The sequence below is a fragment of the Meriones unguiculatus genome, chromosome X (assembly GCF_030254825.1).
Source record: "Meriones unguiculatus strain TT.TT164.6M chromosome X, Bangor_MerUng_6.1, whole genome shotgun sequence".
Classification (NCBI taxonomy): domain Eukaryota; kingdom Metazoa; phylum Chordata; class Mammalia; order Rodentia; family Muridae; genus Meriones; species Meriones unguiculatus.
Genome location: NC_083369.1, coordinates 115,612,440 through 115,627,642, shown reverse-complemented (window position 1 = coordinate 115,627,642; position 15,203 = coordinate 115,612,440).

Sequence of the window (15,203 nt, the reverse complement as noted above, 5' to 3'; positions counted from 1 at the left end):
TTGTGTTTCTGTGATTGGTTACTTTTAGTTTTTCTGTATTGAGTTTAGTTATTTCCTGTGTTTTCCTGAATGTAGTTAGCTTTCTTGGGTTGTATTTTCCTTCTGATATTTTCTGTAATGCTAGATTTATGTGAAGGTACTGTTTAAGGTTTTTTTTTTGTTGTTGTTGTTGTTTGTTTGTTTTTTACACTGAATGTCTTTTTTTCTCCATCTACGATGACTGAGAGTTTTGTCTGGGCTGACATCTGTGTTCTCTTAGGGTCTGCATGATATCTGTCCAGGTCCTTCTGGTTTTAATAGTCTCTGTTGAGAAGTCAGGTGTGATTCTGATGGGTTTGACATTATATGTTATTTGACCTTTTTCCCTTGCAGCTTTTAGTATTTTTTTCTTTCTTCTGTACACTTACTGTTTTGATTATTATGTGGCAGGAGGGTTTTCTTTTCTGGCCTAATTTATTAGATGTTCTGTAGGTCTCTTGTATGCTTATTGGCCTCTCCTTTAAATTGGGGAATTTATTTTCTCTGATTTTGTTGAAAATATTTTCTAGGCATTGGAGAAAGAAATATTTTCTACTATTCCTATTATTCTTAGGTTTTGTCTTTTCATGTTTTCTTGGATCTCTTCAACATTCCACTCTCACCAAGGGACAAACCAGCTACACAGAAATTAAATAGGGAATAATAACCCTTGCAGAAGTTCTAAACCAAATGGGCCTAATAGATGGCTACAAAACTTTTCACCCAAACCCAAAAGAATATACCTTCTTCTGAGGACCTCATGGAACCTTCTCCAAAATAGACAATATAGTTGATTACAAAGCCAGCCTCAAAAGACACAAGATTGAAATAATCCCTTGTATCTTATCTGATTACCAGGGACTATAGCTGTATCACAACAACAGCAGAGTAATCAAAAGCCTACACACACATGGAAACTGAACAACTCACTACTCAATGGCAGCTGGGGTAGGGAAGAAATCAAAGACTACCTAGAATTCAATGAAAATGAAGGCACAACATACCCAAACATATGGTACACAATGGAAGCAGTGTTAATATGAAAGTTGATAGCACTAAGGGCCTTTAAGAGGAAATCCGAAATATCTCATTCAAGCAACTTAGTGGCTCACCAGAAAGCCCAAGGAAAAAAAAAGAATCAGAGCCTCCCAAGAGGAGTAGACGACTGGAAATAATCAAACTCAAGGCTGAAATCAATAAATTAGAAAGAAATGAAACAATTCAAAGAATCAATGAAACCAAGAGCTGGTTCTTTGAGAAACTTAACAAGATAGACAAACACTTAGCCAAACTAACTAAAAGGCAGAGACACTATCCAAATCAACAAAATCAGAAATGAAAAGGGGGACATAACAACAGACTGAGGAAATCCAAAAAAAATCATTATCTCTTACTTTAAAACCCTATATGCCACAAAATTTGAAAATCAAACTTAAATAGACAATTTTCTTGATCGAGAATATTTAACAAAGCTGAATCAAGACCAGGTAAGTAAATTAAATAACCCTCTATCTCCTAAGGAAATAGAAGCTGTCATCAAATCTCCCATTCATTAAACGTCCAGGGCCTGATGGTTTCAATGCAGAATTCTATGAGACCTTCAAAGAAGAGCTAACACCAATACTCTTCAAATTATTCCACAAAATAGAAACAGAAGGAACATTACCAAACTCATTCTATAAGGCCACAGTCACTTTGAAACCTAAACCTCACAAATGTCCAACAAAGAATGAGGATTTCAGTCCAACCTCCCTTATGAACATTGATGTAAGAATACTCAGCAAAATACTTGCAAACCGAGTCAAAGAATACATCAATGATATCATCCATTGTGACCAAGTTGGCTTCATCTCAGTTATGCAGGGGTGGTTAAGTATATGGAAAACCATCAATGTAATCCACCATATAAACAAACTGAAAAAAAAAAAAAACATATTATCATCTCCTTAGATGCTGAAAAAAGCATTTGATAAAATTCAACATTCATTTATGTTTAAAGTCCTGGAGAGATCAAGCATACAAGGCACTTACCTAAACATAGTAAACACAATATACAGCAAGCCTATAGCCAACATCAAACTAAATGGAGAGAAATTCATATCAATCTCACTGAAATCAGGGACAAGGCATGACTGTCCATTCTCTCCATATCTCTTCAAGATAGTTCTTGAAGTCCTTGCTAGGGCAATGAGACAATTAAAGGAGACCAAGGGGATTCAGTTTGGAAAGGAAAATTCTAGGTAATATTGACTTTAAAAATGATATTTTGTTACTAAAAATAAAATTACTTTGAATAGTGCTTTATGTTTTACTTAGTAATTGACAAGAATAAAATACCTTGGAAAGTTGGTTGAATTTTCTACTTGCTCTTAAAATGGCCTTTTATTTTTTTATATTTTATTTTTATTAATTACAGTTTATTCACTTTATATCCCACATGTGCCCCCCCCTCTTTCCCGTCATAATTCTACCCTCCTTCTCTCTTTTCCATCCATGCTGATCCCCCAGTCCACCGATAGGGGAGGTCTGCTACCCTTCCATTTGACCCTAGTCTATTGGATCTCATCAGGAGTGGCTGCATCGTCTTCCTCTATGGACTGGTAAGGTTGCACCACCCAGAGGGGTTGGTGATCAAATAGCTAGCCGCTGAGTTCATGTCAGAGACAGTGCCTGTTCCTGCAACTAGGAACACACTTGGACACTGAGCTGCCATAGGCTGCATTTGCACAGTGGTTCTAGGTTATCTCCATGAATGGTTCTTGGTTGGAGTATCAGTCTCAGAAAACACCCTTATGTCCAGATTTTTTGGTTCTGTTGCTCTTCTTGTAGAGTTCCTATCCCTTCCAGGATTTCTATCTCTGGCTTCTTTCATAAGATTCCCTACACTCTGCCCAAAGTTTGGCTATGAGTCTCAACATTTCCTTCAGTACCTGGCTGGGTAAAGTCTTTCAGTAGCCCTCTGTGGTGGGCTCCTGTCCTATTACCTGTTTTATCGCTCTTCCAATCTATATTACCTTTGCCTTCCTGCATGAGGATTGATCATCTTAGCCAGGGTCCTCCTCCTTAACTGGCTTCTTTGAGTGTATAGATTTTAGTATGTCAATCCTATATTACATGTCTAATATCCACTTATGAGTGAGTATATACATTGTGTGTCTTTCTCTTTCTGGAGTACCTCACTCAGGATGATCTTTTTAGATCCCACCATTTGTCTACAAATTTCGTGATTTCCTTGTTTATAATTGCTGAGTAGTATTCCATTGTGTAAATGTATCACAATTTCTGTACCCATTCCTTAGCTTATGGGCATAAAATGGTCTTTTAAATCCAGTGCAAAATTCAGCTGAAAAAATCCTCATTTAGGTCCTTTCAGAATCTATTTGGAATTGTGCATTCCCTAATTTGTGTTTTATATTTTAAAATGCTAGATCCACTGCAGTTAGAATAACAGTTTTGAATATTTTTCTTAAATTGGTAATGAGGACATCAAGTGAGTTCCAGCTACCAGGTGCTCAGTGATTGCATTCACAATATTTTTGTACTGTGAAATTAATTTTTCAGTAATTTTTCAATAAGGGTCATACTCAAAACTATGCAACACAGAAAATTATTTGAGATTTTTTTTAATTATTCTGGGATAATTCATAACCAATGCTGTCAAAACACAAAACAAATTAACTTTTTTTCATTAATGTCAAGACATTAGAGCCTAACTTTCTTTAGTAACTCCTGTTCAAATGCTACACTCCCGGGAAATACTCTTTTCCATAGGCCATTTTAACCCCAGCTGTGCTGATTTCCAGTTCATTTTTGCTTTACTAGCCTTTCGGCTTTATAAACTCACACTTGCAGTTTGCAGGACGATTTCTAGTGCCTCCTCAGAAAATCACTTCTCATTACTCATTTCACCTGCATTTACGTACTAAGTGTGTCTCCTTCAAGAACATGGACTGTTCTTTCTTGTTCCCCAATACTGTCTCCAACATCAAACATATTTTTAAAAAAGCATCTTGTTGAATTACATATTAGACAGAAGTTTTATTTTAGGGGAGTGGAGCCAAGATGGTGACTAGCACCCACAGTTCTGAGTTGCAGAAGAGCTGAGTGCCTAAGTTGGTGAGTGGAAGGATTTCTGAAGCCAGAAAAATGACGGTGAGGCTTTCTAAAAGACAGGGAACATCACACAAGGTGAGAACTTTGGTCTCTGGTCACTTGTGGACTTGTTTGGGGAAGGAGAGAAATGATCCTTTGATCTCCGACTCTCCCCTTTCTTAGACAATCCTCCTCCTTGGCACAGCCGGCTCAGTGAGATTCTCAGCTCAGAGCTCACTGCCTGGGGTCTGCAGCAGCTGAGGTGGGGTTCCTAGCACCGTAGCTGCAACTGCCAGCTGTACCTGTTTTGGAGTCCCATATCTGTGGCACCATCCTCCCAAGGTCCCAGATCTACTAGCCACCACACTGGCTCTGCAGGGTCTCTCAGCCACTGACTTTATGGACCTTTGTGACAGATAATATGCTATAGACCCACCAAAGCCCACAGACCTGCCATACGAGCTAGGCACACCCAGGTGCTCTGCCTCCCAGACCTGGAGAGCACAGTGGAGGGCCCCCAGGACCTCCCAGAAGGCCTCTGGACCAGTATCCCAGTCTCCACCTATAGCTGTACTTCTTAATCTGGAGGCAGAAACAGCAGCACTGAGCTGGCGGAGTGCCTCAGTCCTCCTGAATAAGACCAAGCAGGGCCAAACCAGAGAATATATAGTCCAGATACCCCGATCCTTGCCGATGTGACCTGCTTGAGAGTGAGTGCACCCTTGAGTGTCTGCAGAGCCCCAGATCCAGGGTCCTTCTAAACTAGAAGCCAGGCATCAGACCCTTCCCACCCACATACCCACTGTGGGAAACAGAGGGTCATTTGGGACATTGAAGCCCCTGCTCTGTGGGTCCAAATGAGGAGTTAAGGCAGATAACACCAGAAATTATGCCATGACCATCACCTGTGCCTGCTACATGTACAGTGCATGCACAAGTAACCCCATAGTAGCCTTCAAGGCAGAGGCCTTCCCACACAGTCAAAGGTTCAACATTCTCTATCACTATGTCCCTCAAGGCACAATTCCATGGACACACACACACACACACACACACACACACACACACACACCTGCATTTGCCCTTTTGTGCCCTCAGACTTTCCTCCCACAGGCACAGATAATGCACCAACAAACAGGCTGAGGCCATGAGACCTCTCTTACCTTCCTGAAGAACTCTCCAGAGAAAGACAGTACCAGTCTGAATTGCAGAATCCAAAAACAAACAGGGAAGATTTCAGGTAAGCCAATGGCCTGGGGTAGGCAAAAAAAACACATCCAACATAAATCAGGACATCATGTCTTCACCAGCAATTCCCAAAATTGATGGATACTCCAATTCATCGGAAGCATAGGAAAATGACTTTAAAGATATGTTTACCCAATTATTTGAGGCTCATAAAGAGGAAACAAACAAATTTCTCAGAGCAATAGCCATGTAAATTCAGACAGTTAAAGAGGAAATGAACAAATCTATCAAATATTTGGCCAGTCAATTGGAGGCAAAGGAAAAGGAAATTCTTAAAGAAACACAGGCAAATATGTCAAACAAATAGAGGCACAAGCAGAGATACAATTAGTGGCATATAGAGAGGAAATGAACAAAACATAGAGAACATCGTACAGAGACAGGAATCCACATTTAAACAGATGAACTAAATGGTGCAAAGCATGAAAACAAAATGAGAGTCAATAAAAAAAAAAAAAAAAAAAAAAAAAAAAAAACACAAACTGAGAAAACCTGGAGCTGGAGAACTTAGAGAAAAGATTAAGAACCACAAAGGTAAGCATCACCAACAGAATACAAGAGAAGGAAGAAAGAATATCTGGTGCTGAAGATACACTCACAGAAATTGATATTTCTGGCAAAGGAAAAGTAAAATCAGAAAAGTCCCAAACACAAAATATCCAAGAAATAAAGGATGCCATGAAAAGATGAAATATAAGAATAATAGCAATCGATGAAAAAAAAAAATACTCTAGGCTCTATGGTCCAGAAAATATTTTCAAGAAAGTCATAGAAGAGCCAAACTAACTAAAATGCAGAGAGAAACTATCCAAATCAGCAAAATTAGAAATGAAAAGGAGGACATAACTACAGACAATGAGGAAATACAAGCAATCATTAGGTCATACTACAAAAGCCTATATGCCAAAAAGTTCAAAAATCTAAAACAAATGAACAATTTCCTTGACAGATTCCATCTACCAAAATTAAGTCAAAACCAGGTAGAAAGACTGAACAGCCCTATATCCAACAAGTAAATTGAAGCAGCCATCAACAGCCTCCCTTCCAAAAAAAGCCAAGGGCCAGATGGTTTGAGTGAAGAATTCTACCAGACCTTCAAAGAAGTGCTAACTCCAATCCTCTCCAAATTATTCCACAAAATAGAAACAGAAGGAACATTACCAAACTCATTCTGTGAAGCCACAGTCACCTTGATACCTAAACCACACAAAGACCCAACAGAAAAAGAGAACTTCAGACCTATCTCTCTTATGAACATTGATGCAAAAATACTCAATAAAATACTTGCAAACTGAGTGCAAGAACACATCAAAAATATCATCAACCATGACGAAATAGGTTTCATCCCAGCATGCAGGGGTGGTTCAATATATGGAAATCCATCAATGTAATCCATCATATAAAGAAACTGAAGGAGAAAAATCACATGGTCATTTCCCTAGATGTCAAAAAAGCATTTGACAAAGTCCAACACCCATTCATGTTTAAAGTCTTGGAGAGATCAGGGATACAAGGAACATACCTAAACAAAGTAAAGGCAATATACAACAAGCCTATAGCTAACATCAAACTCAATGGAGAGAAACTTAAATCAATCCCACTGAAATCAGGGACAAGGCAAGACTGCCCATTGTCTCCATATCTCTTCAACATAGTACTTGAAGTCGTAGCTAGAGCAATAAGACAAGTAAGGGAGATCAAGGCAATATAAATCGAAAAGGAAGTCAAAGTTTCACTATTTGCATATGATATGATAGTATTCCTGAGTCACCCCAAATACTCAACCAAAGAATTCCTTCAGCTGATCAACACCCTGAACAAAGTGGCTGGATTCAAAATCAAGTACAAAAAATCAGAAGCCTTCCTGTATAGCCAAGACAAAAGGGCTAAGAAAGAAACCAGGGAAACAACACCCTTCACAATAGTCACTAATAACATAAAATACTTTGGGGTGAGTCTAACCAAGCAGGTGAAAGATATGTTTGAAAAAAAAAAAAAAAAAAAAAAAAAACTTCAAGTCTCTGAAGAAAGAAATTGAAGAAGACATCAGAAAATGGAAAGATCCCCCATGCTCATGGATCAATAGGATTAACATAGTGAAAATGGCCATCCTGCCAAAGGCAATCTACAGATTTAATGGAATTCCCATCAAAATACCAACACAATTCTTTACAGACCTTGAAAGAAAGATTCTCAACTTCATATGGAGAAACAAAAACCCAGAATCTGCAAAGCGATTCTGTACAACAACAGGTCATTTGGAGGTGTCTCCATCCCCAAACTCAAGCTGTACTACAGAGCAATAGTAATAAAAACTGCATGGTACTGGCATAGAAACAGGAATGAAGATCAATGGACCCGAAAAGAAGACCCAGAAATAAATCCACACAGCTATGAATACTTGATTTTCGATGAAGAATCCAAAACCATTCAATGGAAAAAAAGACAGCATCTTCAACAAATGGTGCTGGTCCAACTGGATGTCTACATGCAGAAAAATGAAAATAAATCCTTGTCTATCACCCTGCACAAAACTAAAGTCCAAGTGAATCAAAGACCTCCACATAAAACCAGATACTCTAAATCGGTTATAAAAAAAATGGGGGACAGCCTAAAACTCATTGGCATAGGAGACAACTTCCTGAACAGACACCAACAGCACAGGCTCTAAGAGCAACAATCAATAAACGGGACCTCATGAATTTTAAAAGTTTCTGTAAAGCCAAAGACACTGTCGTCAGAACAAAACTATAGCCTACAGACTGGGAAAAAATCTTCACCAAACCTATATCTGACAAAGGGCTGATATCCAGCATATACAAAGAACTAAAGAAGTTAAAAACAATAAATCAAGGAATCCAATTAAAAATGGGGTACAGAGCTAAACAGAAAATTCTTTGTAGAGGAATATAGAATGGCAAAGAAACACTTAAAGATATGCTCAACATCCTTAGGCATCAGGGAGATGCAAACCGAAATGACCATATGATTTCAACCTTACACCCATCAAAATGGCTAAGGTCAATACCTCTAGTGACAACACATGCTGGAGAGGGTGTAGAGAAAGGAGAACCCTCTTCCATTGCTGGTGGGAATATAAACTGGTACAACCACTTTGGAAGTCAATCTGGCGCTTTCTCAGACAATTAGGAATAGTGCTTCATCAAGACTCAGCTATACCACTTCAAGGCATATACACAAAATTTCCTCAAGTACACAACAATTTGCTCAACCATGTTTGTAGCAGATTTATTTGTAATAGCCAGAACCTGGAAACAACCCAGATGTCCATCAACAGAGGAATGGATACAGAAATTGTGGTGTTTTTGCACAATGGAATACTATCAGCAATCAAAAAAGAAGAAATCAAGAAATTTGCAGGCAAATGGTAGGATCTAGAAAGGATCATTCTGAGTGAGCTCTTCCAGAAGGAGCAAGATACACATGGTATATACTCACTCATATAGTCCTATAAAATATGATAAACATAATGAAATCTATACACCTAAATAAGATAAACAAGAAAGAGGACCCAGGGTAAGATGATCAATCCTCACTTAGAAAGACAAATGGGAGGTACATAGGACATAAGAGACAACAAGTAACAGGACAGGAGCCTACCGCAGAGGGTCCCTGAGAGACTCAACCTAGCAGTGTATCAAAGCAGATACTAAGACTCATAAACAAACCTTCGGCAGGGTACAGGGAATCATAGGAAAGAAGGGGGAGTTTGTATGACATGGAAAGGATTGGAGATCCACAAGGACTAAATATATCTGGGCACAGGGGTCTTTTCTGAAACTGACACTCCACCAAGGACCATGTATTGAATAACCTAGAACCTCTGTGCGGATGATACCTGTGGTAGCTCAGTAACCAACTGGTTTACCATGGGAAGGGGAACAGAGACTATTTCTGACAGGAACTCAATGGCAGGCTCTTTGACCTCCCCACCACCCAAGGGAGGAGCAGTCCTGCTAGGCCACAGAGAAGGACTATGTAGCCAGTTCTGAAGATACCTGATAAAACAGGATCAGATGAAAGGGGAGGAGGCCCTCCCCAATCAGTGGACTTGGAAAGGGCCAGGGAGGAGATGAGTCAGGGAGGGGGGGTTTGGGGAAAGAATGAGGAAGCAGATACAGCTGCGATACAGAGTTAAAAAAATGTAACTAATAATAAAAAAAATAAAATAAATAGCCTTGAAAAAAAATAAAAATAAAACTGCCATTTTTGTATTTTAAAGGTCTAGCTATCTTGTCACTATGGTAATGTGGAAAATCAAGTCACTCCTTTCCCTTATGTTGCTATTATAAGATTGGCTCAAGTGTTCTCTTTCTTGACACTTGAATAAAAAATAATCACTGCTGATTTCCTTATGGAGTCTTCCCCAGTCCATTCCCATACCAAATCAGTATGAAAAAGCATTTCATCTGTCATTAGAGGAACATAAACAGTTGATTTAACCAAATTATATCCCTCAATAAATTCAACATGGTGCTTATAACATACACCTGCTGTGATAAGCTCAGACTAAAGGCTGACATCACATGACACAGAAATATCTAAAACAGATTTTTTTGAGAATCTTCTGCTTTCTGTGTTTCCTGAACGTTGGTTATTTCCAGGAGTCATTCAAATTGTAAATTGCTATGAATTCATGCACAGGGTGGAATAAGTAAGTAAATAACTAGATACATAAATTTTCTTTCCATTTTCTCTTAAATTACTACAATTTAAGCAAGGACAAATTTCAAATCTCCCTAGTAAACATTTGAAAAGTGTGAGTTGCCAGATAAGAACTGGTATGCAAAATAACATGAACACTTCATTTCTGACCCTTTCTGATGTACTGCTAGTGACAGAGATGACTTATTCAATAAAAAGGAGAATGCAGAATCTTTTTTATAAAAATCATTTTGGGCTTTTTACTGATATCGTTTTATCTCTCACTTTCCATCAGAAACCACCATGAATCTCTTCCAGGCTTTCTTCAGGGCATTTTTCATATCCTTATTTCTACAAGTGCAAATAATAAAATTGAACAAGGGTGTTAGACTGTTGTAAAATATCGCCACCATTTTATCAGAGGAGAAAGCAGAGGGCTAGGTGTGCATATACAAATAAGCATGGGACAAAGAACAAAATCACAACTGCAATGTGGAACCCACAGGTAGAGACAGTTTTCCATTGCCCTTCACAACTGTAGGCTTTCAGAGAGCACAGGATGACACCTTAGGATACAAGCAAAATAGAAAAGATTATTATGCAGATAGACCCACTCTCGGCAACCACCAAAAGGCTGAAGCTATGTGTATTAGTTCAGGCAAGTTTCAGTAATGGGAATAAATCACAAATGAAGTGATCAATGACATTGAGTCCATAGAAGTGTAACTTGCAAAGCAAAAATAATTTGCATGATAAAATGAAGAATCCTCCTGTCTATTCTATCTCCATCTGTGTGTCACAGACTTTCCCGTTCATGATGGAAAGATACTACAAGGGCTTACAAGTTGCTACATAGTGGCCATAGGTCATGGCTGTCAATACAATCATTTCTACTGCTGCAAGGGAGTGTTCAGCAAAGAGCTGCATCATGCATCCTTCAAAGGAGATAGGTTTCTTCTCATATAGGGAGTACACAAGCTTTGGTATGGTGACTGAAGAGAAGAATGCATCCACTAGGGACAAGAATGCCAAGAAGGAGTACATGGAACAATCTATAAGTCCTGGGCTACAGACAGTAGTCACCACAATTATCATGTTGCCCCCAACAGTTGCAATGTAGACAAACAAAAATACAATAAAAAGTATTTTCTAGACTTTAGAAAATATATTTCTAGACTGTGAAAGTCCAAGGAATATGAACTCTGTTAGAAAACTCTGGTTTTGCATAATTTTAAGGAGAATGTACAAGCAACTGTGCTTATGTATTCAGGATTATTAGAGAAAATGTTTTAAATAAGTAAATATTATCATCAAAAAGCTGGGGTAGTAAACAAAATTTTCTTGGGTGGAACTGAAAAAAACAAATGCATTTTTCCCAAGACATGTTTATACAATGAACACTAATTGAATTTTGTGTTTGTGTACATGTATATGTACAATTATAGAAAGACAAATATGTAGACAGATAGATGATAGGCATATACATAGGCAGATAGATAGATAGATAGATAGATAGATAGATAGATAGATAGATAGATAGATAGACAGATAAATAGTTTTACTAATAAGTAGAGTTCATAAATTATAAAGAGTATCACAGTATGAGTTGGAAGGGAGAGGGATGTAAGGAAGAGAATTAATGTAAACATAGTGTTCATGTATAATTTTTTTAACAAAAAAAATCATTTTCTATCACCAGTATTCAAAAATCATGCATAATTAAAATGCTGGCTATTTTTACTCCACAAAGCATCCGCATGTGTTTTGACAGTGAATTGCTGACTTGTTTTCTCTAGTGGCGTCCTGAAGCAGAAAAACCCAAAAAGCATTGTGAAACCATTTACATACTACACATGCAGAGAAAACACTTTGTGTTAACCATTTTTCTAATCTTCTTGGAACAAAGTACAGATAAATAGTTTTCAATGTCTGATCAGAACACTTACCTACCAACAGAAAAAAGACAAAATGTACTGTAGAATGCAATTGAAAACGCTCTTCATATTTCAGATTTCAAATTGTCTTGACCATCGTGAAGTTAATTGGAATGTCAGATGAGTTAATTTATCATTAAAAATTATAAAGACCTACTGGAAAAATTCTAATATGTATGTTCCAGTTGTTGAGATTTCCTTTTAATTCATCAATTTAAATTCTGACCAGAACACAATATAAAGCCTGTTGTCATGGAAAGCGAAAGAATACAAGTTAAGCAGCTGCTTAGAACTTAGGTAACGAGGAGCTGTTTCTGTAGTATATTATATCTATTTTCTTGGTGAAAATCTTAGTAAGTGGCATTAAATTTAAACTAACAAAAGATGCTTAACCCGCTATTTTAACACAGACTCTCTGGTTCTAAAGTACAAGAGCTTTTCTTCGGGATGAGCAGAGAAGGAAAGTAATTCATCTTTTCAGACAAGAAGTGCAGAGTAGTGGTGGTCTTTCCACACCCTGCTTCCAGATATAAAAGTCAAATCATTTTATTACTTTGCTGATTTGTGACTGAGCTATGTTGAACAAGCTAACAGAAGAAATGGTTGAGAATTAGAAGTCAGTGCTCCAATCAGCCTCAGGTACAAATTAACCACAGTCACATAAAGAAGTGTAACTCTAAGTTGAAAAAGAAGTGTAACAGTAAGTTGAAAATGATTTAGTGTCTTGAAACATTATAAGTATCAAAGATTTATTCATTGTTTCCCATGTTGATACAAGCCAAATTCCTCAAGATATATGATTTGAAATTCATAAGACTTTCTTATAACAATGATGCTTATAAATAGCTTACCTGCTCAAAGGCAAGGTTTGTAAAAAACATCAAATGCGAATACTACCTACACTAAAATGTCCTTAACGATTCTAGTTATAATTCATCCCTTTAAAATAACAGATAGTTTTTCCATAAGAGCACCAGATAAGTATTTCAGCTCTTGAATTCATTTTCTACAAGCAGATACTACACTAACTGTTTCTGAGTCCTCTCTTGTGTGGACAACTGAAATACATTGGCAGCTGCCATCTCTTCTCTTGCCTTCTCCCAGAGCCTCTGTGCTTAAAGGCCCTGTACCCTGGGGTGACAGAGACATCTTCTATAGTGTGTGCATGCTTATTTTCTTTCACGCCTGCAGCTGCAGGGGTCGGTGGGGGAACTAGGTGGCAGAGATGTATGTGAACAGTCAGCCTCCTGGGTGGATTAGTACTTACTAGTTTCCACAGAGAATTGACTACTTGGTGAGAACTTTTTCTATGACACTGTGGTTGCCATGACAACGAGGACAAGCCATTCTTTCCTGGTTACAGATGCATTTGTGAAGGATACTCACAGACTGGAGAGGTGAGATCAGTAGACAACCACAGGAATCATGTAGGTAGGTGCCTTCAGCCAACCTGAGTGACTCTGTGAGCTGAACCTCTGGGTGTGCCTTGGGAGCCTGTGTGCTTGTTCATGGGACAGGAGTTGTTGTCACTACTACTGTTTGAAGTGAAGCCCAAAGGACCCTGCCTTGTCTCTTTGTCCTCAGGTGACAACCCTTTGGTGCCAGCTTTATCACTTCAGGCCTTGAAAGCAGAGTTCCCCAACACATGTAAATTGATACCTTTTCTCTCTTTGGCGATGATTGTCACTTGTGTGCTTGACAGAATGACTGCATCTGTGTGGCAGCACCTTAATGCCTAGATAGTTGTGGTGTTTGTTGTCTTAGATAGAAGTTGGAAGGCATTTAAGGCAGAGGTGTATCTGGGCCTCCCTTTGGGGCTGGGGTGGAGGCTTATGAGTGGGAGGTGGGTGCTGACCTGCAGTTTCATTGGAAGATTGTTTATAGGAAGTGGTGAGACCCTGGGCCTGGATATCTGCCACTGGAAGTAAGAAGGGCCTACAAAAGATAGCTGCCTCTAATACTGGCTACTAATGGCATTTGGGCAGACTGAGGTAAAACATCAGGTGTCATGAATACCCGAGGAGAGGCCAGACTTTGTTCCCACAACAGGCATTAGTATGTGTCTGTGTCTGAGACTTTACAGTGCTCTGAGTTGGGTTAAAGGAAGGAGAAGAGGACCTCCCTATCAGTGGACTTGGGGAAGGGCATGCATGAGGAAGGGGGAGGGAGGGTGGGATCAGGAGGGGAGGAGGGAGGGGCTTATGGGGGAATACAAAATGAATAAAGTGTAATTAATAGTAAAAAAATAAAATAAAATAAAAAAGAACCAGCTGGGAATTACAGAGTGTTCAGTCATGGTTTCCCCATGACCCACCAGCACATCAGGATCCCTCTGTGTATCTCTGGTCCTGTGTGTGACCAATATACACAGTACCCTTCTTGCACCCTCTCATCAGACTTCCTTTAACCCATGTGTCTGTCTTGCCACAGGAAGGGAAGCCATTGTTCCCATTTGGAGAAAATGTGAATAGACTTCACATACAGCAATTATGTGCAAGTTCTTGATAAAAGGCCTTTGGTCCCAGGGCTGAAGCATGTGCTGAGACAGGGATTTCAGTATTCTACCTCTTCTCTTTGTGCCTCTGGAAAAGAGTAGCACTGTTTTTGCCAGAAAGGTAACTATCACAGAAATTTCAGCAAACCATTGGTTGAAAGTAGTGGTCTGGAGGCAGGTGATGCCTGAAACAGTGGAGGCAGGTGGCAATAGTGATAACATTTAAGCAGTCTGTAGGAAGGGCAAGGACTTTTATATGCCCTGGAGCAACAGACATACAAAGACAGATTACACATTGGGGGTGTGGGTGCGGGAGTGTGGACTGATATGAGTGCATGCACATCTCTCTATGTCTGGGTTACAGATGATGCCTGAATAGCATGGTTTGTGGGCTTGAACACACACTTTGTATTTCCAGATATGATTTCTAACTGAAGTATGTGAGTCTGAGAATGTACTGCCTGAGGGAAGCTGAACATTGTGCAGGCCTGTGCAGTGTAAAAAGGGTGCATTTTGTAAGTATAACTCACATATCTGAGGTTTCTAAGGGCACACTATGAGTCATGGTGCCTGGATGGTGGGGACGTGTTTGGACCTGATGGTGCTCAGTCAACCTGGCCAGAGGGCCAGTTCAAGGAAGATCCAGCAGAAGACAGCCTAAGGTACCTGAGGGAGTTATATTTTCCTCTGTGTTCTCAGGAGACATCTGTGTCCCAGGGTCTAGGATTCCAAAGGAGCTGAATCAGAGGAAG